General features: G+C 45.5%; 1 protein-coding gene across 2 annotated transcripts in view; it reads right to left on the bottom strand.

The window, feature by feature from the left end:
* The window catches only part of RASGRP3 (RAS guanyl releasing protein 3), a 106,657-nt gene extending 95,648 nt beyond the window's left edge, over window positions 1-11,009 (bottom strand). Inside the window, exons 1-2 of one of the 2 annotated variants that reach the window (XM_053303934.1) lie at window positions 10,936-11,009; window positions 9,219-9,357 (exon numbers count right to left, since the gene is read on the bottom strand). The gene's annotated coding sequence lies outside the window, so the exon portion shown is untranslated. Of the gene's footprint in view, window positions 1-9,218; window positions 9,719-10,935 lie in introns of those variants that run through there. The other variant, XM_053303923.1, reaches the window with a different exon arrangement.
* Window positions 11,010-24,242: the final 13,233 nt, after the last annotated feature.

Here is a 24,242-nt window from a genome sequence, read left to right as displayed (position 1 = left end):
TTCAACTGTTTATCTGTGAATTTTTTTGCAAAGTCCCATGGAATTTTATGACTTGGCAGTATAGAAATGCAAGAAACAAATGAACAAAACTGTCAGAAGCGGTTAGGGTAAGCACGATATACGTCTAAATTTATCACTACTTCAGATGGCTGTTTGCAATATGGCTGCTACATGGCAGCTGTCCAAAACTGCCATTATGCTGACATAAGGAGAATTACTCAAGGAAGGTGAGTGCCTAACTTGTCCTTTTTAATCCAATGGGGCTAATTTCCCTCATCATGTCAGCAATTATTATTACTTCAATTTTTATCCTGCCTTTTAATGCAAAAAGAGCTCTTAAGGAGTGTGGAGTCTCTGTGTGCTCCAGGGCTCAGCTCCTTTCTCTTAGCTCCCCTACGTTGAGGCCTCAGGAGGCTATTGTCTGAAGCAGGGAGGTTCCTTCATCTTGTCTCCTGCCAGTCTTGGGTGCTCTGTTCTGCCCCCCTCACAGGGCCTTCAGGGCCCTCCAGCCCCCAGCATGTGTGCATCTAAATTGGTCTCTTTAAATAAATCCTAGCAGTCGATGCATTGTCTCATGAGAAGTGAGTCAGGCTCCTGGCTTGTTCAAGTCTAGCTCCTTTGAGATTGCCCAATGCCTCATTCTTTGTCTTCCTGTCTCCCCCAGTGAACCTTCTCCTTCATTGACACCACCTGTGGCCCTCTCTGTTGACTCTCCCAGCCTCCTGAGGGGTGCAATTGTGGCTGAGCCCAGCTAGCTTGCAGTACCACAAAGCTGGATCCTCTCAAGGTGGTTTACATAAAACACAGTTAAATACTTCTTAAGACAATAAAGGTCAGCAACTCCAATCTGAAGTGCCATTTTGAGAATGCAGAGGCAAGTGCCTCCACTCCTGTGCTGTAGGCCACACATGGTTCTTCCTCAGGAACACACATCTCTCTGCTTGCTTTGGGATATAAGAAGTAGCCACAAGTGCTCATAAAATATGGCGCATTGTTTGTTTTTACAATTTAGCATGCGTGCACGCACACACACACACACACGTGCGCACAGGCTGAAATATTTTTGCTCTCTCACCACAACCGCTATCTGCCCAATCTTAAATTATGCCCCTGTGACAGGTGGTTTGTTGTCCCGCCACTTCTAAGCATTTCTGGAGATGGTTTGGTGATACAAAGTATACACAAACTGACTCCTACACAGTGCAGATGCCCCACAAAGGTACTATCAGCAGCCTCCATGTGACGGCCACATTGTGAGAAGCATTGCAGAGACACTCAGAAACAAATACACACACCTTGCCATCTTCCTCTTAAACCTCATTGTGAGAAATTTTCTAAGCATACCACATAGTATAAGTGCTTGACTTTAAGTGGAAAAGAGGTTTAATATATTACTACACTTGCACAGTTAACATGGAAAAAGAGCCTATGTAGTTTCCTATGTCAGATGGATCTCATAGGTCATCCAGTGCAGCATAATTAAAATTCCACATACACAATGCAAGGCACTTAGAAAAGGGGACCTTGTATTCCCTCCATTCCTGTCCCCATTCAGATTCATAACTTATGGTCATGAGACATTTATGTATGAGAAATATTTTCTATCACTCTTTCAGATAAACATTTTGTTTATTGCCTTTCATATTAAGCATTTTTGCAATTCTGACTGGTTTATATTACAGCTGCCGCCCAGTGTAGTAAAAAAGCATATCTTACACTCTGAGGCTATGGATCAGCAGTGGAGCCTTGCACCTCTATGGCTACAGGCCCCTGGTTCAATCCCTGGTATCCCCGATCCAGGTAGGGCTGTAAAAGACCCTTGGCTGAAATCCTGGAATGCTGCCAGTCAATATGGACAATGCTGAGCTAGACGGTGCTGAATCATGATGACTTCGGGATGCCTGCCTGTTACTAGAGAATGGTCCAAGGGCAGTTGCATTGTTAAGCTGAAGCGGGTCTCAGCCTGTTCAGCATCTGAACAGAGAGCCCTCAAGAGTTTTGTGTAAAGTATTCGCAGGCACACACCCCTTCCAAAAAACAAAGCCAGGATGTAATTGTGACAGAGAAATGAAATGACCTATAAATAAGTCTTCTTAAAATAACATTCCCACAATTTCATTGTACACCTTCAAGCCTAAAATTACCTCAGAATGCAACCTCAGGCCTTGGCAATCCCAGGAAGGCAAAGGACAACTCAAACCAGTTCAGCACTTCACAGGACCAGGCCATTAGCAAGCGTACAGTCCCTCACTGATGAGCACAGCTTTTGCTCAGGGGCACAAGCAGACTTCTCCTGATTTGCTATCTTCACGACAGACGAAACATGCCATTACCTCACCAAAATGAGTTAAGCAGGCCTGCTCAACTTAGCCCACTCCAGCTGCTTTTGGATTATAACTCCCATAATCCCCAGCAGGGGCAGAGCCACCATTGTGCAAGGGGGTTCAAAGAACCTGGGCTGCCCTGCATGGTGCCCCAGCCATGCCCCCTCATCTGACATCAGATTCAGGGGGCGTGGTTTTGTTCGCAAATGGGGTTGCACAGCTCAGTTGCAAGCAAATTCTGGCCAGTGCGACCGTTCGCAGCACGGCTGGGAGTGGCTCTCCCTGCTTTAAAAGGCAGAGAGACGCTTTCCTGGCCAGGCTTGGAAGCTGGCACTGGCTAAGCTTCTGAAAAATGGAGCCATGCATTGGACGCAGGGGGCATGGCGGGGGTGTGTGTGTGTGCTGGTGGCAGGCTGGACCGGAGCTGCTGCTGGCCTCCCTACGCCACTGATCCCCAGTCACAGTGACCAATAAGCAGGGATTATGGGAGTTGTAGGCCAACATCTGCAAGAGGGCTGAAGTTGAGCATTCCTGAGTTAGAGCACCACCCACATTGCCTTTCCTTTTTCATCATCAGTTTAGGATAGATTGCCGGGTCTGAACAATGCATGGGCAAGTCATTTATTCCAGGAGCTGAACGTTAACATCGTTCTTCCTCTTGAGCAGAACCCAAAGAGATACCATCACTTGTAGGACTGAGCAACCTGAACTGCAGGAGTTTTGCCCCAGCGGTCTCCATTGGCCGTTGCATCTCAGTAGCATCCCAGGAGCTGAGAACATTTACTTCCCTACTGAATAGAGTTTAAAAGTTTAATCACCACCATGATTGGGAATGAGCACTTTTATTTTTATTTACTGTTGTTTTTCTGTTTTGTGGCCCACCCCCACCCCCGGGGACAGGCCAGTTTTAAAAACACTCTTTGGGATAGAATGGAATGTAAAACACACAAATAATAAATCCTGCAGGCAGTGTGTGTGTGTGTGTGTGTGTATTTCTGTTAGTCAAATGATTCAGTCAAGAATGGCAAAAATCTTGGTATATTAGCCACGGTTTAGAGATGGCACTGAATCTTTTTATTGTTCAACGCCTGTGCAACTCCATCTTTCAAGTCATGAGACAACCTCCTAGTTAGATACAAGACAAGATGCACATAACATTTGAAATGAAGAATCCAAACAACTCTACTTTGCTATCAGCTGAAACTCATTGCCTGGGATCCAAATTGCTAGTGAGATGGAGCTTGCACACACCCAGTGGGATTTTCCCCTTGTTGTCTTTTGAGCAAGATGATCCTCTGCCACTTCATAAACTGCTTTCCAGACACCCCTCTGTATCAAAAGCCATTTGCTATATGACTTGGAGAACTGACATTTGAAGAGACATTCATCTGAAGCATGGGAATCTGCAAAACTCTTTCCGGTGGGCAGTGGCGGTGGGGGGGGGCGCCTTCTGCTGCGTACCCTGCATGCATTCCTGCTTGCTCCCTGCACCGAAGCACTAGACCAGGCCTGCTCAAACTTTGACCCCACAACCGTTTTTGGACTAAAACCCACATAATCCCCAGCCACAGTGGCTAATAACCAGGGATTATGGGAGCTGGCCAACATCTGCAGGAGGGCCAAAGTTGACCAGCCCTGCTCTAGACATTGCCACTATTTCCCAGGGTTGAGGCGAGGCAAGACAAGTAGTGTATACTCCTTCATCCCACCCCACTCTCCTTCCTTCTGCAAGTCCAGCCCCTTTGGAGGTGAAGTGGGCCCCGCTGCCTGCATGACTGGCTCACTGGCTGCAGCGCCCAGTGCACAAAGATGCCACTGCTGCTGCCTGCCCCACTTTGTTACCTTTAGGGAGCTGAGGGAAAGGATGCTGGGACAGGAGCAAGGCAGGCTCAATCGCGGGGCAGGGGGGAGATGCCTCCCCTTGCCCCTCTCCAGCTGCTCATGATTTGAAGGTACTCGGAATGTATGGAACAAATGTTAATTCTTTAGACTGTGGCTAACGACTTCTCTTGATCCCATCTATCTTTTGGCCATGAAAAAAAATCACATGACAATGCAAGGAGTGGAGATCTGTCAATGGCTGTTACCCATGACTAGGGATGTGCATGGAACTGGTGGTTCTGTCGGTTTGACACCGGGGAGGTGTCTCTCTTTAAGGGCAGGGGAGGGTGCACTTTCCCGTCCCACCGCTTTTCCCTCGCCGGCGTGCCCTTATTTGCAAAATCCATGGGGCGGCAGCATACCTCCATGCTGCCCCTTCCCCTGTTCTTGGCCGGAAATTGGTGGAAGTATGGGCTGCGTGTGTGTTCGCTGCTGCTCGTGCGCCCACCACACATGTCGCACATGCAACGTGCAACGTGTGCGGCGGGCGTGTGTGTGCGGTGGCAAGCACATGTGCAGCCCATACTTCCGCCGATTTCTGGCCAAGAACGGGAGACATGGCCCCCCCTGCGTTGAACCACACCTCCGCAGTTCCGTGCACACCACTACCCATGACAGGTAAATGGGACCAGTTCAGAGGCAGTATGCTACTGAATACCAGATTTTGGGGATGAACAAGCACCTTCATGCCCTGCTTGTAAACTTTCCACAAGCATCAGCTGGAAACAGAATGTTGGACAAGATGGGCCTTTGGTACAAACAATCAGGGTTTTTCTTAGATTCTCATGTTCTCAGTATAATAAATAATAATAATAATAATAATAGCAAAAGTCAAAAAATCAACCACAAACAGCAAGTGCCGCCTTTGTAAAGAAGCAGATGAAACAGTGGACCACCTAATCAGCTGTTGTAAAAAGATCGCACAGACTGACTACAAACAAAGGCATGACAAAGTAGCAGGGATGATACACTGGAACATCTGCAAAAAATACAAGCTACCTGTAGCCAAGAATTGGTGGGACCATAAAATTGAAAAAGTTGAAGAAAATGAAGATGTAAAAATATTATGGGACTTCTGACTACAAACAGACAAACATCTGCCACACAATACACCAGATATAACTGTAGTTGAGAAGAAAGAAAAACAAGTCAAAATAATCGACATAGCAATACCAGGGGATAGGAGAATAGAAGAAAAAGAAATAGAAAAAAATCACCAAATACAAAGATCTACAAATTGAAATTGACAGGCGGTGGCAGAAAAAGACCAAAATCATCCCAGTGGTAATTGGCGCCCTGGGTGCAGTTCCAAAAGACCTTGAAGAGCACCTCAACACCATAGGGGCCACAGAAATCACCATCAGCCAATTACAAAAAGCAGCTTTACTGGGAACAGCCTTTATTCTGCGACGATATCTATAACAATAGACAATAAAATCCAGCCATCCCAGGTCCTTGGGAAGGACTCGATGCCTGGATAAAACAAACCAGTCAATAACACCTGTCTGACTGTGTAAACAAGAAATAATAATAATAATAATTCAATTTCTATACTGCCCTTCCAAAAATGGCTCAGGGTGTTTTACTTAGAGAAATAATAAATAAATAAGATGGATCCCTGTCCCCCAAAGGCTCACAATCTAAAAGAAACATAAGATAGACACCAGCAACAGTCACTGGAAGTACTGTGCTAGGGGTGGATAGGGCCAGTTACTCTCCCCCTGCTAAATAAAGAGAATCACCACGGTAAAAGGTGCCTCTTTGCCCAGTTAGCAGGGGGTTGTATATACAGTTATACAGTATATACAGTTATTCAGTTTCCTCGACATTTTCATTTTGCTATTCAATTCGATTGCAGAGCTGTAGGATGCTCTGGCTAATGTCAGATTCTCTGAGAACCATCAGTGTGCTGGGTGCTAAAAGAACCTTTCTATTACCTAGGAAGTCACTGACTGGAAATTGCCAGTACTTGCCCTTCCAACTTTGGCTTGAGAATTCTTAGTGAGTAGACTTAGTTAGTAGACTCAGTAGACTTCGTGAGTAGACTCTTAGCTAATATTCCCTTATTTTTTTAGTAATGGGGATTTTGAACAGTAATTACTCAAAAAAACCTAGATTGATGTTTTTCAAACCAGCAAAAGGCACCAGTCCCATATGCAATGAATTTTGGAGGAATGCTAAAAAGATACCAAACATTTAAAAATATACATGTTGCCAACACTGAAACCTCTTTTTAGGAGTCAAAAATCTTAAAACTGCTATATCTCAGCCATTTTGCAATGGATTTGCTCCAAATCTGGGGAAGTGGTGTCCCCTTGTTGATGTGTGCATGATTTCAGAGGGACTGGGTGGATAGTTTTGACATTATAAGCAATAGAATGTTCAGGGCTTAAAATGGTAGAATGTTCAAACACTCCTCATCTTAACTATATTGGCATGACTGTGCCCATTTAATAGAAATGTGTCATCAGACAGCTCAGCTCACATTTGAACAGATCTGTCTCTCCCTCTCATATCTACCCAGTTTCATGAAACCTTTCCTATGTTTAACTTTAAGAGATGCCTTCAGATTTGTTTTGCAAAGAAAAAGGCAAGACTCCCTCAAAGAGCTTTTCAGCATTAAACAGAGAATACAAATCCCGATGAGGAACAAATAGAATAGAAATAGCTGTAGGATCTTGTCCAGGAGCTGCTGAAGAAGAATTTATATTTATATTTTGTTTATGAATGACATTTATATACCGCTTTTGAGGCAAACCTCTGAAAGCAGTTTACATAAAAGCTTCAGAATTTACAAAATTTATAAAGACCATACTGTAGATAAAATTCTGAAGCATGCTTTAATCAGATAGTCTGACATCTACTGTTCCCTGTAATAGGGATTCCCAGATGTTGTTGACTACAACTCCCAGCATCCCCAGCTGCAATGGCCTTTGGCTGAGGATTCTGGGTCATAGTTAAAACATCTGGGAATCCCTGTTAGAGGGAACACTGTTGACATCCTCTTCGACCTTTTACCTTGGAAAATAGGGACACTGGCTGACATTGAGGCTAATATTACACATGCTGAAAGTTTTGTGCAGGCCATGGGGGAGGAGTGATTTTTGCCAATCCCTCCTTCCTTCTGTAACCCTCTGTTCCTCCTGGAAATATCCCCCTGAAGGATATTGGCAAAACCCCAGGGACACATTTCTGGGAGGCACAAAGGACTGCTGAAAGAAGGGGAAATTGGCAAAAATCACTTCTCCCATGTTGTACACACACAATAGGAACATAGGAAGCTGCCACACACTGAGTCAGACCATTGGTCTATCTAGCTCAGTATTGTCTTCACAGACTGGCAGTGGCTTCTCCAAGGTTGCAGGCAGAAATCTCTCAAGGAAATGGGATGGAACGGGTGCCCTCATACTAGGGAATTGGAATGTTCCCCTTCTCGTAATCAGGTTAGTAAACCTGTATGCCATTTATGCAATGCTCCTGCATAGGAATAGGGAGGGAAGACGCGACCAAGAGGTTCATGCGGATGAGACAGTAAATCTCTTATGGAAAAGTTTGTATGGTTATGTACAAAAAGACAAGTGTATCTCTTCTAAACAGCAATGGGACAAGTTATGGAAATGGACGTTGGACGTAAACCCCCCCCCCATTACCTGATGTGCCTTGTAATCCCCCATCCCCGAGTTACAGTACTACTTGCATATACTTCATGATATTGTGGGTTTCCAAATCCTTGTGTGTAAATCTTTGTAGATATATCATGTACAAACAACCACTTTGTATATAATTGTGCTTTGGCAATGTACTGTATGCTTTGGTAGTTTGTTGGTTCAATAAAAAAATCTTGTCCTTTAAAAATCTTGTCCTATCTTGGAAAAGCCAGGGAGGGAACTTGAAACCTTTTGCTCTTCCCAGAATGGCTCCATCCCCTGAGAAGAATATCTTACAGTGTTCACACAACAAGTCTCCCATTCATATGCAACCAGGATGGACCCTGCTTAGCTAAGGGGACAAGTCATGCTTGCTACCACAAGACCAGCTCTCCTCTCCTCTCCTCTCCTCAATGTTATTCGATGCATGCCGTGTTAGTCTGGATGTCAGCCACTGGATGATTTCTGATGAAACACATATTACCCTCTGCTTATTGAAATTATTGCAAAAGATTCCAGACTAGATTGACCTTAATCAGATACAGCAAGGCACTTTTAAAAAGTGTATTTAAGCAGGGATGCATATTCAGATCACTTATGGATCACTTACTGTTAAGAGATTCTGAGCATTGCCTCAGAATCTGCTTTTTCTGGCCCAATCTCTCCTTTTCTGCTCTCTGTAAAGTGATCTGAATATAGGAGTAGTAGTCCATCTACTCCTCCTCGTGTGCAGCCTGTGTAGGCTGTCAAACTATTTTTAAAAGCCTAAAAGATATACAGCAGGGACAAAGTAGAGGGCTTGATCTACCAGAGGTGGGTACCATAAATTAGGAAAAGCTGCTTCTACTAAATAAAGATACAGTAGTTGGAATCTGTGTTACTACTTAAGAGTCATGGTTGCACTGAACCAGAGGTAGGTATGCACTGGTATCCATGCCAAATTCCTTTGCTTCTCCAACCCTTCTAACAGAGGTGACTGTTCTGTGTTGATAATACCGCTGTTATGATATAGGCAACAAAATAATCACAACTATGCACTTACAATGCACTAGTTCTTGCAACACAATTTTGAATGTATCACCTTAAACTAGGGCAGCTGGGCAGCCAGCCAGCCCTCCAGGATCAACCTGAACTCTCTAGCATTAATCTCCAAGCAATCCTAGAGACAGTCTGATATTGTGAGAAAACTTCGGGGAGCGAAGATATCCAGGATTTGCTTCAGATGGCAAACCTATAATCTGGACTTTGTTGAACTTTGGACTCTCTCCCACCCACCTCCACTTTTCAACCCTCCTACTGAAATCTAAAGCCATATCTACTCATTTGGATCTGAGTTAAGCCATTCAACAGAACTGAGGACACTTACCTCATTCAGGGTGTGTGTATCTATATGATGGTCGGCTTTTTCTGGCCCAGTCTCTCCTTTTCTGCTCTCTGTAATGTTGAACTGCTGAAGGGTTTCATTTCATCGCTTTTCTCCTTCAAGGATTCCCCTTTGAAAACCTCTGAAGGACCCAAAGAAAAAGAAAAGGGAAAAGAAGAAAAGAAAACAGAAAAGAAAAAGGGGAGGGGGAGAAAGAAGGAAGAACCAAAAAACTGAATCGTGTTTAGTTCACATTCTTAGCAACAATGGCAAGGCTTGTAAGTTTTGAAGCTCAATCTGTTCTAAATTGTTTAGTGAAATGGCAGCCACACTTCCTCCAATTCTTTCCTGACTTGGTTTTCCTGCCTCCAGAAGAGCCTTTTCCTCTCCTTGTACTATTAATAGGGCTTCTCCAGTACAACCTATTGCAGCAAGGAAGGCAGGAAAAGCAAAGGAGAGATATTCCTCATGTTTGTCATGATACAGAATGGAATGCTCAAAGAACTCATGTTCTGCACTCAAAGAGTTCAATGTTAATTGGTGCTAACATCAGTTTGTTTTGCCTGAATCTTCCAATTAGTCTAATCAACAAGAAACACTTAGAGCATTTTCACATGTGTGTGACTGGGCATAGAACTACAGCCACAACCTAAGGAAACAGATTGCGGCCAATCTTGATTTTCCTAATCTGAAATTTTGGAATTTGTTGTGTACGAAAGTACAGGTTTTTAGGATTCTTGGCTGACAGTCACAGATGAGGAAAGTATGGACTGTTATGAGAAATGCTGATAAGTCAAAGTGCAAGCACCTTTTACTTCAGTTTTTGCACTTCCACACACTATCCCAAGGGGTGTGTGCGTGCGTGTGCATAATCTGTTTGTGCCTCTTAAATCTGTGCATCTTCCTCCATCCATGAATCCTGCATTAAACATTATAATGGCAATGTGATGCTTTTGTTGCCAGTGCTTCTCCTAACTGTGCTTAATGAACATAAGAACAGCCCTGCTGGATCAGGCCCAAGGCCCATATAGTCAGCATCCTGTTTCACACAGTGGCCCACCAGATGCCGCTGGAAGTCTACAGGCAGGAACTAAGGGCATGCCCTTTCTCTTGCTGTTACCTGCATCCTGCCTCTGAGGCTGGAGGTGGCCTGTAGCCCTCCAACTAGTAGCCATTGATAGACCTCTCCTCCATGAAGTTATCCAAACCCCTTAAAGCCACCCAGGTTGTTGGCTGTCACCACATCTCGTGGCAGAGAATTCCACAAATTGATTATGGAATAATTTCAAAGTAGAATGATAACCATTGCTCATTTTTTGGGTGATATTTTTGTTGGTCCTAATAATAAAAGGTATAAACAGTTACTTTTAGATTTTTTTCCTGTGCCAACACTGTACAACTTTGGCCTTCCAGCTATTGTCGGACTACAATTCCCATCAGCCCATCCCCAGGACCCTGTGGCTGGGGTCGATGGCAATTTCAACAACAGTTGGAGGGCCAAAGTTGTGCAGCCCCCTGTTAAACCAACCTGCAGTTTTTCACAGGTCTCATATATTTGTTAGTTGATAGGATTGCATTGAATGTTAAATTAATCCCTCAGGGCCTAACTACACCTTACACACATATGTGTCTCACAAAAGCCCAATGACTGCTCTTTGAGACAGCCATTCATTCATTCATTCATTATTTATTTATTTATTTATTCATCACATTTATATACCGCCCAAACTTTCATCTCTGCGGATCCTTCTCTTTGAAGCAGAAAGGGACACTTCACTCTTTCCCCGCTGCTTACTGCTTCTTTGCTCCTGCAGGAGGGGATCATTGTGTTTGCAGCAGAGAAAGGAAAAAGGTGGGTGGGGAAAATGCAAAGAGCATTTGGTTTGCTCACAGCTGCCTATACTTGACAGATTACCCATAGATTAGGAAAGGGGTTTTCAAACCAGATGCCAGATTGTCTGGCTTTCCTCAGGATGATCCCATTCCTGATAAGAAATGGGTGTGGGAATAGATAAAGAGTTTGTCTTCTGGTCTGAAGAAGACAAACAACAAACATAAAACTTGACAAAAATTTTCTAGTAGGAGCAAATCAAAAAGTAACAGCTGAGTCATACCTTTACCACTAGCACCAATGACAAGAGCACAAAGGAACTGAAAAGCTTTCATATTCTTTGTCAATCTTGGTGTTAAGCATAAAAGAATGACAAAGAGGGAGCATCTTACCGGGCAAGAGGAAAACGCAAAAGTCCCCAGACTGTGGCTGACGTCCTGGCTAAATTTACTTGATTTATACTTAACTTGTCTTTAACTTCAATAGGACTTCCCTGAGTAAATTTAGTCAGGCTGTGACTAAATTTCAGAATGGAATGGCAGAGTAATGAACATATTCATGTGCTGAACATCGTGCAATTTCAGCCAGTTTTTCTTGAATAAGCCAAGCACCTAACATAGTTTAATTGGCTTTATTAACTTCTAATATGCAAGATAACTTGCGTATCAGAGGTGCTATTTCATTGTGTATGGAATGAAGTCTGTTGAACTGGAGCAGGTAGCAAGGCTTGGAGGTTAGTGGTGAACTCTTTCAGACTGATAAAGGCTAGAGCTTGAACATCACTGTTCAGCTGGGAATTAAAGTTCTCTTTCTTAGAGAGGGCATTTCTCTCGCTATGGGTAGGATTGGCAGGGAGAAAGTGAATATGAAAGCAAAGGAGGATCAGATGGTTTTCAGACTGTGACAGACCTGGCTAAACTATTCCCTATACATTGATTCTAAATAGGCTCTACTAGTTATTCTCTGTTTACATGATCAGCGTGGATTATTCAATGACATAGAGGCTGTTCTCACAAGCAGCCAAGTGTGGGCTTGGCTGCCCATGAAGCTTTTCACATGGGGCTTTTGAAGCCCTGGGGGCACTCAGTGTGTGGTGTATTGTGGGATACCTGGAGGCCAAGATGTGTTGTCCCAGCTCTCCAGGGATGGATTATGTCAGAGTCCAGACTGCTCTCCTAGCAACATCCTCTCAGTTGTCTGGGGAGAAGGTGAGTGAAGCAAAGCCTCCCCTCTCCCTCACGGTTATGTGAATGAATAACTTCATAGATTAAGTAATTTTAAAGTCACATAAACCAACAGGAAGACTAACAATATTCACCTGGCTTGGTACTGTGCATGCATACTAAACCTGTGAGGGTACTTAGGCAACACAATGCAGACTGTGTTACGTTAGGCTGTGCTTGGTGCAAAAAGGCTTGCCCCAAAGGCAAGAGACAGACAAGCATGTTTGCGACCTCTCTTCGGGAATATAAAAACCAGCAGTTATTCCATTATGTCTCTAGCACAGGGCTGCTCAACTTTGGCCCTCCTGCTACTGGCGGATTAAGGCAAAGGCAGAGGAGGCATCTGCCTACAGTGGCAAATTTTGAGGAGCAGCAGTAGCTGGGGGTAGGAGGGGGAGAGGAGCCTTCCCCCCTTTTACTTTAAAAAAAGTGCCACGGTGGGGGCAGTAGCTGTGGGGAGGGGGAATACTGGGCAATGGGGAAGTCCCCCACTTTGTCCCCTAAAGTTTGCCCCTGGCTGCGGTGGTGGCTGGCTTCAGGGAGGGTGGGGGCAGGCGAGGAGGGGAGAGTGCCCGTTTTTTAACCCGAGAAAGACGGCTGGTGCCATGGGGGTGGCATGACCTCCTTTCTCCTCCCCAGTGACTGACTGTACATGGGCTCTGCTATCCATAGCCCATTTCAGCCAGAAATGGGTCCGGCTTCCTGTTGGTCCCTAAGTGAAGCAAAGAGCTGAAGAAAAACATTTAGTTCTTTATGTTAGCAAAGCTGGAGATTAATTTTAGACAGTGCTCAGAATCTGGGCCATCTTGAGGCCTATGACAATTTGCTTCACTTTCTTTTCAAGGATAAGGAGAAAGTTGCCAACTGACTCTGACCTTCAGGTTTAAAGCCTGGTATTTCAAGCTCAGCCTTGACTCAACAAGGTCCATTTTGTGCTGTGTGATTACAGCTGTCCTTTCTTTCTTCTAATAAGTTAAGGTAACTGCATGACTGGGAAAGGCAAGTTTCACAAATATGTAAATTGGCTATACTTGATTTTGCATCTGTCCCATATTTCACAGGTTGGAATTTGCCCCACAGACGCTTTTGTGTCTGTCAGGCTTTGTAGGAAGTGTCAGAAGTATAACTACAGTACGAGCTTCAAAACAAAATAGCTTGCTACACTATTAGACTCACAACATTCATGAGATGGATTTTCCTTCCCCCACCTTTTTCCTTCTCTTTAGTAAAATATCTGCTAAGAACTTAAGTGAAGACATGTCATTATACAGGATATCACTTGGTGGTGACTGATGTCACCAGGAGGAAATCCTTTCAACTTATGTGGCTATTTTAAAAATACTATTCCTATCTGAAACAGAAATCAGTTTACTCATTCTGTGCTTTGTCTTTCCTGCAGAGTAGGGAAGCATAATGGAAACACTTTCAGACTTCTACATAAAGTACAAGCTAGAAAGCAAGAGCCTGACTTGGTCCGAGAAATCACCAGGATTAGGTTGGTTATATAGGAAGGACAGCTGGTTGTGTGTGGCAGCAGGCATGACTGCTTGCATATGAATGGGAGGTCTGGCTTGGTTGCATATGAATGGGAGACTACATGTTTGAGCACTGTAAGATGCCTTGGCGGGGTGGAGCTGCTCTGGGAAGAGCATCTGCAGGCTTGCATGCAGAAGGTTCCAAGTTCCCTCCCTCCCAGTTTCCTATGCTCCTTATATTAAGGTCACAGTCAGCTGAGTTTAGTCCTCCTCCATCTTATTGACCCGTGGATGAGTCACTGCATGATTTCAGCATGAGGCTGCTTGGGCTCATATATAATAATAATAATAATTCGATTTCTATACTGCCCTTCCAAAAATGGCTCAGGGAGGTTTACAAAGAGAAACAACAAGCATATATAGGTCATATAGGTCAGGGATCATAAGTTGTCCAATCCAGATGTGGACAATCAAACCACAAAAAGGTGTGTGCTGAGAACATGCTTGGTAGAAATACAGTAACAGATTTCAGAAGATAAATCTACACAACTAATATATTGTTCGGCTGCCTCAGTTGCCCCACCTCTGAGCAGTGAGAAGTTCCAAGGGTTCGCAGCATGCCTTGAATTCTGGTTTCCCTCGGAGAAGAGATTACTACAGACTTATGGAGCCCATTCCACGATTTGAGAATGGGTTCTCAAGGGCCGGGGGAGGAGGCCACAAAATGCTTACCTCCCCGCACATGAGCAGTCCTATTTCCTTGGGCGGGCGGATCGCCCGCCCAGACAAGCACCAGCTGCTGCCAGTAGCTCTGAGGGTCAGGGTGCCGGGATGCGCCTCTTAGGGTTGCCATATTCTGGCTTTCCAAATCTGGGTGCCTAATTTGCATATTTTGTAAATTAGCTTGAAAATAATTTTTGAGCAGAATAGTGACTGCATGTTTTGCTCCATAACTCCATTTCTGCAAGGGCTAGAGCTTAGCTCTTTTTTTAAAAAAATGAAAGCTGAAATCCAGGCAAAACTGGGTGGGCTAAGCAATCTGGGTGAGATGCTTAAAATCCGGGTGAAACCCGAAATTCCGGGTGACATGGCAACTCTAGCACTGCTGCACATCACCCTGCCCCCCCGGGAGCTCCAATAATGCACCACGCAAAGTGCATTACGGAGATCCCCCCTCCCCGAGTCTGCTAGCCACGGCTGCTTGCAACTATGTCTGACACACAATCAAGGAAACAGGGTTGTTGTTGTTGTTGTTGTTATTATTATTTTATTATTATTATTTTATTATTTTACATTTATATCCCGCTCTTCCTCCAAGGAGCCCAGAGCGGTGTACTATATACTTGAGTTTCTCTTTCACAACAACCCTGTGAAGTAGGCTATGCTGAGAGAGAAGTGACTGGCCCAGAGTCACCCAGCTAGTTTCATGGCTGAATGGGGATTTGAACTCGGGTCTCCCCAGTCCTAGTTCAGCACTCTAATCACTACACCACGCTGGCTCTCTGGCTCTCACGCTGGGGTTAGGAGAGCGCTGTGGAAGAAAATGAAGCTATTCTGACAATCACCAGAAAGCAGGCTAAGGGAGCCTAAACCACTTCCTGGTGATTGTCGGAACCACCGAGCTTGCAGGTGGTTCCCCCTCCCCTTAATTCCCCCTCCCCTTAAATGAGGTTAACAGAGTGAGCGCTCCATTAAACTCATTTTTCAGGGAGGATGTCCTGAATCGGGGGCTGGAGGCCGTGATGGGTTGGATGTGGGCTAACAAACTGAAATTGAATCCGGATAAGACGGAGGTACTGTTGGTCAGTAGGAGAGCCAATCGGGATGAGGAGATTTTACCGGTTCTGGATGGGGTTGCACTCCCCTTGAAGGAGCAAGTACGCAGCTTGGGGGTACTACTGGACCCGGCTCTGCTTCTGGAGGCTCAGGTGGAGGCGGTGGCCAGGGGTGCCTTTGCACGGCTTCGGCTGGTGCGCCAGCTGCGTCCCTTTCTCGAGAAGACAGATCTGGCCACGGTTACCCACGCCTTAGTCACGTCGCGGCTGGATTACTGTAACACACTCTACGTGGGGCTGCCCTTGAAGAATATCCGGAAACTGCAGCTAGTGCAAAACGCGGCAGCGAGGGTTTTATCCGGAGCTGCCCGTTGGGAACATATCACCCCCATTTTGAAAGAGCTGCACTGGCTGCCGGTTCGTTTCCGGGTCCAATTCAAGGTGCTGGTTTTGACCTTTAAAGCCCTAAACGGTTTGGGCCCGGGGTATCTGAGGGACCGCCTGCTCCCAAGGGTTGCTGCCCGCTTGACAAGGACATCTGAGGGGGCCCTGCTCCGGGTGCCGACAATGAGGGAGGCCCGGCTGTCGTGCCCTCGGGACAGGGCCTTCTCTGTTGCTGCCCCCAGACTCTGGAATGCTCTCCCAGTGGCCATTCGTTCCTCGGACTCCATCACGGCTTTTAGAAAGCTTTTAAAGACTTGGCTTTTTACCCAGGCTTTTACATGATCGTTTTCTACTGCAGCTTCTTTGTGTTTTTATTTGTTGTATTTGTTGTATTGTTTTTTATGCCTGTTTTTCTATGTTTTTATATTTTTAACATGATGTTTTTATTGTCTTTTTATTGTATGTTTTTAACTTTTGTAAACCGCCTTGGGGTTATCTTTTTAACGAAAGGCGGTATATAAATGCAAAAATAAATAAAAAATAAAATAAATAAATAAAATAATTAAAAACTGAATGTTTTGGAACTCAAGTGAAGGGTATTCACAGCTTCGTGCACAATCATTAAACCATTAGTGTAGCCAGGTGGATGGTGAACGGAGCATTGGTCACTCACCGTGTAGGCTCCTTCTTGCTGCTGGGTCCAAGGACATCTCACATGTGGATTATGCGATCCCATGTGACTCCAGAGGCAGGACTAAGTTAATTAGTTTCACATTTGAGGCTGGGAGGAGATAACCCACCTCAGTTCTTTTAGGCCAAGATGCGATAGGTGCTTCAAACTCTAAAAACCTAGTAGAAACTAGGATTAACAACATGTCAACAAACAACCCGACCAGATTACTACCATGATTCCTGTCCAGTAGTTAAAAATACTATAAAATAAGTTCAGAAAAATTAGCAGACTATGATCTCCTGGTTCCTGATGCCAGCATCAAGGGTGGGCCGGGATGGAGCCTTCATGGTGAGTGACCAGTGCTCTGTTCTCTGCTGCTGGAGTCCAAGGGCATTTCACGTGTAGGAACGTACCACAGCCCTAAAACCAACCGGGGGGTGGGGACGGGAACTGGGCACTTAATGTGCAGGAAGGACCTGCTGTAGGACGCACCTCCCAAAAGCTGCCTGAGCAGAGGAAAAGGCGTCCAATTTATAATGTTTGGTGAACATGGAAGGTGCCTGCCAGGTGGCTGCTCGGCAGATATCCTGGACAGGGGTGTTGGTTGAAAAAGCAGCCAAGGCTGCTGCAGACCTCGTGGAATGGGCAAGAACTTTTGTGGGTGCCCTGAGAATTTGGGATTCATAGGCTAGTGTTATGCATGCCTTCAGCCACCAAGCTATGGTGGTGGGTGCGACAGGTTGCCCCATAGATTGTGGCAAAAAAGAAACGAAAAGAGACTCAGAGGACCTACTGTAATGTGTTTAGTTCTCTAAATGTAAAGTTTAAGGCACCTGCACACATCTACAGTAGCTTGTGCCAGGCCTTCTCTGGTTTTGGCCCAAAAGTGGGCAAAATAATATCTTGAGACATATGAAAAGGAGAAGCCACTTTGGGTCGAAAAAAGGGGTTTGGAATCAGTTTCAAAGTGTCTTCAGAAAAAATGCAAAGGTTCTCGTATATAGAGAGGGCCCTGAGCTCAGACACCCTGCGTACAGAGGTAATGGCGACGAGGAACGCCAATTTGAAGGAGAGTATGCATAATGGAATTGAGGACAGGGGTTCTAAGGGAGGAACCTGGAGAGCCTTAAGAACAGTATGTAAGTTCCAGTTGGGGAAACGATGGACCACTGGAGGGGACAGGAGTGTAGCACCCTTCAGGAAATGTTTTAGGTGAGGACAGCGCTGCATGGATCTCTTTGGTGTCCCCAAGATGAGGCCCACTAAGGATGCGGCATGGTGTTTAAAGGTATTTGTGGACAGTCCCTTATCCAGTCTGTCTTGCAGAAACTGCAACAGGTGTTTCATGGTGGCGGACCCTCTGGGTACTCCGTGATGTGCTGACCATCTTAAGGAGACTCTCCATGTATACTGGTAGATCCTGTTGGTGGACGGCTGTCCGGATGCTAACATAGTATTGAGGACTGTGGCTGAGTAACCATGTTGTCCTAGGATGCGCCATTCAGTTTCAACTCTATGGAGTAGCCCTTCTTGATGGTGGAGAGCACCCACAGGTCTGATGTGGTGGCCTCCCAGATGCGACAGTGAGAGGAGAGGCGACCACCGAGGGGCACCTCTCCCGCCCCGTCATGCCTGTTGTTTGGACTGCTTGTTTTGGGCAGCAAATGAAGCCCTATTTCTGAAGGCCTGCCTGGTTGCTATAGACCTACCCCAGTAGGGATGCTGGGATCTGAAGCCCCTGTCTCGGCCTCCAAGGGGGAGTGAAAGGAGCAAAAGGACTGAAAAGAACGCCCTCCTTTAGGACGGCTCTGTTTGTTTGTTTGTTTGTTTGTATGTTTGTTTGTGTAATGTGGCAAGCATGGATTTCTTTTTATCTTTAGACTACATCAAGATGTCCTTTAAGGCCGTGTCACCGAACAGCTTTTCGCCATCATAAGGAACTGCAGCCAGGTTGGTCTTTGACGCAGCGTCTATTTGCCAGTACTTCAGCCACAAATTGTGGTGGCCTACCACCGAGGATGTGGCTGCTCTAGATGCAAAACGCAGGCAGTCAATAGCAGCATCTGATATCAATGCTTGCTCCTGTGCAGCTTTAATAGGGTTTGGTGCCATCTGGCTGGGTCCGAAGGCAGATCCTGGATTAAGTCATCCAGCCAGATTAGAGACTCTCTCGCCACCATAGAAGCAGCTACCGAGGCCCTCATTGACAAAGCTGTTGATTCATTTGTACGTTTGAGGGCCCCTTCCAAGCATGGGGTCTGTGGGGTCCTTAAGGGCTGACTCCCAGTCCCTGGCCAGAATTGAGCCAGAAATAAGTTGGACAATCAGAAGATCCATAGGGGGTGCAGTGAAGATTTCACTCCCCTCTTGCTGGAAGGTATCTATCTATCTATCTATCTATCTATCTATCTATCTATCTATCTATCTATCTATCTATTTGATTTATATACCGCCCTTCCAAAAATGGCTCAGGGCGGTTTACAATTAAAACAAAATTGTAAAACAATGAAAAGCTAAAACAAATTAAAAACAATAACACAACAATTAACAATTTAAAAACATTTTAAAACAAGAATTAAACATTGTCCCCAGACCCCAGCTCAAGAAGACACGCAGACTTAATATGGATGAAAAGGGCCACAACTTTATTAACTATTACACAGGCATGGCAGACTGGAACACCAGGTGATTAATCACCCTTAGAGAACAGTGCGGGCCAATAGAAGCAGGTCAGAACTCTGAAGTCCTACCCATCACCCTACTGGGCGACACACCCTGGCTCGGGAATGGGCAGGTACGCCCCACTCAATTCCTTCAAAGCCAACCCCCCCTTCTGTAAGAGAGGATCTGGATACTATTAGCCACTGCACCAGCCCTTTTTGAGGAGATGGACAGGGACCATTCTGTTTTAACTGCTCCCACAAACGGTTTGGGAAGCAGGCGAGACATGTTACAGGTCTTTGCACAAGGAAACACCAGGGTGCCTTTCCCAATTGGTTGAGCCTCTTGAGAGGTAGGCGGGCTAAGACCTTGGGTGTGCATGGTCTTGGACATGAGGGGTGCCAAATCTACTGCTTGGAAAAGTCTGATGGGTGCTTCTGAGGACTCTGACCCTTGGCTATCAGACCATTCGCCCTCAGATCTTGGTTGCTCAAGATCTCCCCCACCCAGTGGAGATATAGGATCATCCTCTATAGGAATGACTGGAATAGGCTCAAGAGGAGGTCCGTGAGGGGTCTTTTGAGGAATTTCGGTGGGTATGGCCCTCGTACCCCTTGGGGTTGGTACTCTGGGGTTAGGGGAGCCCTGATCAGAGAACTCAGATGAGTATACACTGCATTCCCTCTGTCTAGACCTAGATGTGGCTTTTAAAGACTTTTTCACATGCTTTCTCTCTTTCTTGTAGGGAGGAGAGCTGACCTTGTGGTAGCAAGCATGCATTGTAACCTTTGCTAAGTAGGGTCCACCCTGGTTGTATTTGAATGGGAGGCTACTAGTGAGCCTGTAAGATATTATCCTCAGGAGGGTATGGGGCAGCTCTGGAAGAGCATCTGTTTGCTTGCATGCAGAAGGTTCCAAGTTCCCTCTCTGGTATCTCCAAGATAGGGCTGAGAGAGACTCCAGCCTGCAACCTTGGCTGGAGAAGCCACTGCCTGTCTGTGTTGACAATACTGAGCTAGACGGACCAATGGTTTGACTCAGTATATGGCAGCTGCCTATGTTCCTAATGTTCATTTACTGAAACGACAGCCGCTCTGACCTTGCTATGCCACTGAAGGGTACCCCTAAATGGGCAGCAGCTGAGGTACAGAGATTGGCCCTCCCCTCATTTAAGCACATCTTATAAAGCACATTGTCTTGGACTGTCCTTTCCAGGACAGTTGGCACAACTTTTTCTATTATGTGACATGTTGGAGGCCTAATCTGCGGGGCAGGGGGGGGGCAGGAACGGTTGTTTAAATTATGAACGCTTAGTTGTGAAGACTGTTCTGAAGAAGCAGTAAATTGCAGGGAGGGAAACTCCGGTTAGTCCTAATCAAGGCAGTACTAGATTGTGGCTTTTGGATTGGTTTCTTGTGGATTAACATGGCTACCCACAATTTTTCTCTAGACTCTGGTGACACCTAATGGCAATGCCTGAAATTGTCCCCTGCAAAGCATGAACATGCCCCCTGCAAACCAAACCAAAGTGCCATTTCTGTGGTTTCCATTATACCAGTGGTGGCACAGGGCTGTTTGTGCATGAGGCAGGGCATCAAATGCCTGCCACTCCTCACTCTCTTGTTTTTCACTCTCTTTCTGGCGGCTGCTGATTGGCTTCATGTGTGCAGCTGTGTTCACAGGCCCAGCTCTGCCTCTTTCTCCTTGGCAGTTACATTAGCCACCATGCAACACTGATGCCCTATTCCATTTCCCCCTGCTTTTACCACTGGGCTGATCTGCGGATGTGCACAAACCAGTTTGGTGGACCGCTGAACCAGTTCAGAGGTCTGGAGTTTGGGCTGGTTTGGCGGCAGGGGGTGGGTGGGTTCCCTTTAAAGACCAGGGAGGGTGCTCATGCCCCCCACCGTGTTTTCCCCACCTACGCTGTCTCAAAAACTGCTGGCATGGGGCGGCAGCGTACCTCCTTGCCGCCTCAGTCAGCGTTGGACCGGAAGTTACTGGTGCGCGTGGGTGTGCACGCTCTCTGACCAAAATGTAGCCAGAAGTTGAATATAGGTCTTTTCCTATCATCAAGTACTTCTGAATAAACTAACCTTACATGTGTCTCCATGCTTAGCATTTACAAGCTGTTGCCCGGGAGGCCCTGTTTACTTCTGCTGTAATGGGAGTGCGTTAGCTCCTGAAATACTCTGCTATATGAGTAATTACCTCCAACAAAGAGGGCTGGGGGACTAAAATGTGTGGATAATTTTAATTAAGAGCTCAGATTTAGCTTGGGTGTTGTTGTCTTGGGCATTTCAGTTACAAAAGAACACAAACCCCATCCTCACCCCCGACAAAATTAGTTCCAAGAACACTTACACCAATAGACCACAACATAGTTCCCAAAACACATATACATTGAGTTAGACAAGAGTCATACGAATTATGCCCCTGTATTAACATAAAACACTTCAAATAAGCAAGTATTTTAGAATAGATAATTATCATCATCACGCTTTATTTTGCAAGCATTGTATATCACCCACCTTTTCTGTGAACCCTAGTCCCCATATCCTTCTGTAACTAAGCCTAAGTACATGCTACCAAAGTCCTTGTACTGTCTGTTTCACCCTCATCACCCCTGTCTCCAGCTCCCTCCCCTTTCTCTGTGGTCTCCCCTTCATCAAATGTGAGACCGTAAGCTAACATTCTATACATAGTTGGGACATTGAAACCATCAGGAGTGGTGCTGGAGGGAGCCAACAGATGCTAATGGGGCATCTCAATCTCAGCATGATAGCTCTGGGACTGGCTCCTGGCAGATTCAGACTGACATTTTTCCACAGCAATGAATCAATGACACCAGGAAAAAAAAAAACAATTTATCTAGTTATTTGCATTGTGTCAATGTTGTGTTTTTCACATTATATCACCCTTCTTGCTGGCTGGTCTAAATCTCTCATTCTTCTGCATTCTCAGAAAAACTCGAGTCTCTTGTGATTTGTGAAAAGGGGATCTCTTCCTAATCTCTCTGATCCCCCCTCCCCCAGCTTTCTGGAGTGCCTCTGTGAGTGTGTGACTGTCAGGCTAGGAGGTTCCTCTGCATGTTTCTGACTTACAGAAGATTACTGTTTCCCCCAATTCCTCCCAGCAACCCTCCCAAGATCTGCACAGGCCGGCCCCATTGACCTCCCTCTTCTCCAGAGACCGGGTCACGGAGGTGGCATCCAGTTCTTGCATCAGCAACAGTGGCTGCCGTTTTTCCTTTCCCCAAAAGCAGACCAAACAAACCACCTACCACCGATTCTCTTCTCAAGCTCCATTTAAGTCAACTATTTATCTTATACCAGAGGTGAAGCTTTGAGCCTGGATACACTTCCATCAATGTGTGTGAGTGATGTGGGAAGTTCCTCATCAGCATTAGAGCATTAGAGGACCAGGGAGACCCAAGTTCAAATCCCCATTCAGCCATGAGACTTGCTGGGTGACTCTGGGCCAGTCACTTCGCTCTCAGCCTAACCTACTTCACAGGGTTGTTGTGAAAGAGAAACTCAAGTATGTAGTACACCGCTCTGGGCTCCTTGGAGGAAGAGCGGGATATAAATGTAATAACAATAATAATAATAATAATAATAATAATAGAGTGGAGCCTGTTACGATGTATTCAGTTTTTATTTTAAGCCTGTGGTTGTGACTTCTTGGGAAACTGCCTGTTTTACAACATCATACAAAAGTTGCTACGAGTGGGGTAAGGGTTGGCCGCATAACTAAGTGTTCATAGGATTACAGCTGCAGCCTTTTTTGTGGATGGGATTGTTAAATAAAGGCCAGTACATACTGTTGGGAATTCTGTCTGGTAGGAGGAACCCTTTTTCATTATAGCAGAGTGCACAGAGGCACAACACAGCGGAATTTGGTTAGGCATGCGTGTATGCTGAGAGTAAAATACCTTGGAGCCAGTTCATAGTTTCAAATCAATATATTTGGCATTTATTAAAGAACTCCATTCTAGACAGGAAAGTGAGGAGTTAGGATCTCTAATCTATCTATCTAGCTGGATGCATTCTGCATCTCTGCACACTTGGTGCAGGGGAGAGGAGCTTGCCTGTTGCAAGGTAGAAGGAACAGGAAGAGAAGAGGAAGTGCAAAGCAGGAAGGAAGGAAGGAAGTCCCCTGAGAGTAGCAATCTACAGTCCAAAGGGATAGTGTCAGAGCAGTAGAGAAGGGATGACCGATGTCTTGACCCTCTAGCCCTCTGACTCACTAGTCTGTCCTCCACCGTCACTGAGACAAGAGACAGCGCAAAGTCCTTCACTTCCAACACATACAACTGCATGGTGGCTCCTCCCCGCCCTTCTGCACACCATGGCTTGCTGCTCATGGTGAACGGGTTATCTGATTAATTGGCCCCAGTAGGACCTGTCATTTTGTATGAAACTTTCCATCTCAAGTTCAGGAGAATTGCAGTGGTTTGCCAAAATGGCATGTTCTGCTTATGTTGAATGTTGTTGGCTTTATTTATTTAATTTAAAATAAATAATCCAAAACAATTATTCTGCATCCAGACAGATGGATAGAAACATCCTCCCTGCTGCCACGGGCGTGTTTTTAAAAATAAAGTTTTTTTAAAGGAAAAAAAAAAGAAACATCATCCATATAATTATCTCAAGTTGTCATGATCAGGAAACTGCTATGGCCAAAAGAAAAAGAAAATCTCTGAATAGGGGAGGCAGGGCCATATATCAGAGGAGAGCTGGTCTTGTGGCAGCAAGCATAACTTTTCCCCTTAGCTAAGCAGGGTCCACCCTGGTTGTATATGAATTGGAGACTGGAAGTGTAAGCACTGTAAGATATTCCCCTTAGGGGATGGAGCTGCTCTGGGAAGAGCATCTAGGTCCCAAGTTCCTTCCCTGGCATCTCCAAGATAGGGCTATCAACCAGCTTTCCTAAAAAGCAGCCTATAAGCTTGAGAGCCATAGGCAACCCAGCTACTTGTGGTAGCAAGCATGACTTGTCCCCT

The sequence above is a fragment of the Hemicordylus capensis genome, chromosome 1 (genome assembly GCF_027244095.1).
Source record: "Hemicordylus capensis ecotype Gifberg chromosome 1, rHemCap1.1.pri, whole genome shotgun sequence".
Lineage (NCBI taxonomy): Eukaryota > Metazoa > Chordata > Lepidosauria > Squamata > Cordylidae > Hemicordylus > Hemicordylus capensis.
Note: the sequence above shows the minus strand (reverse complement) of the source record. Positions and strands in the feature narration are given on the sequence as shown.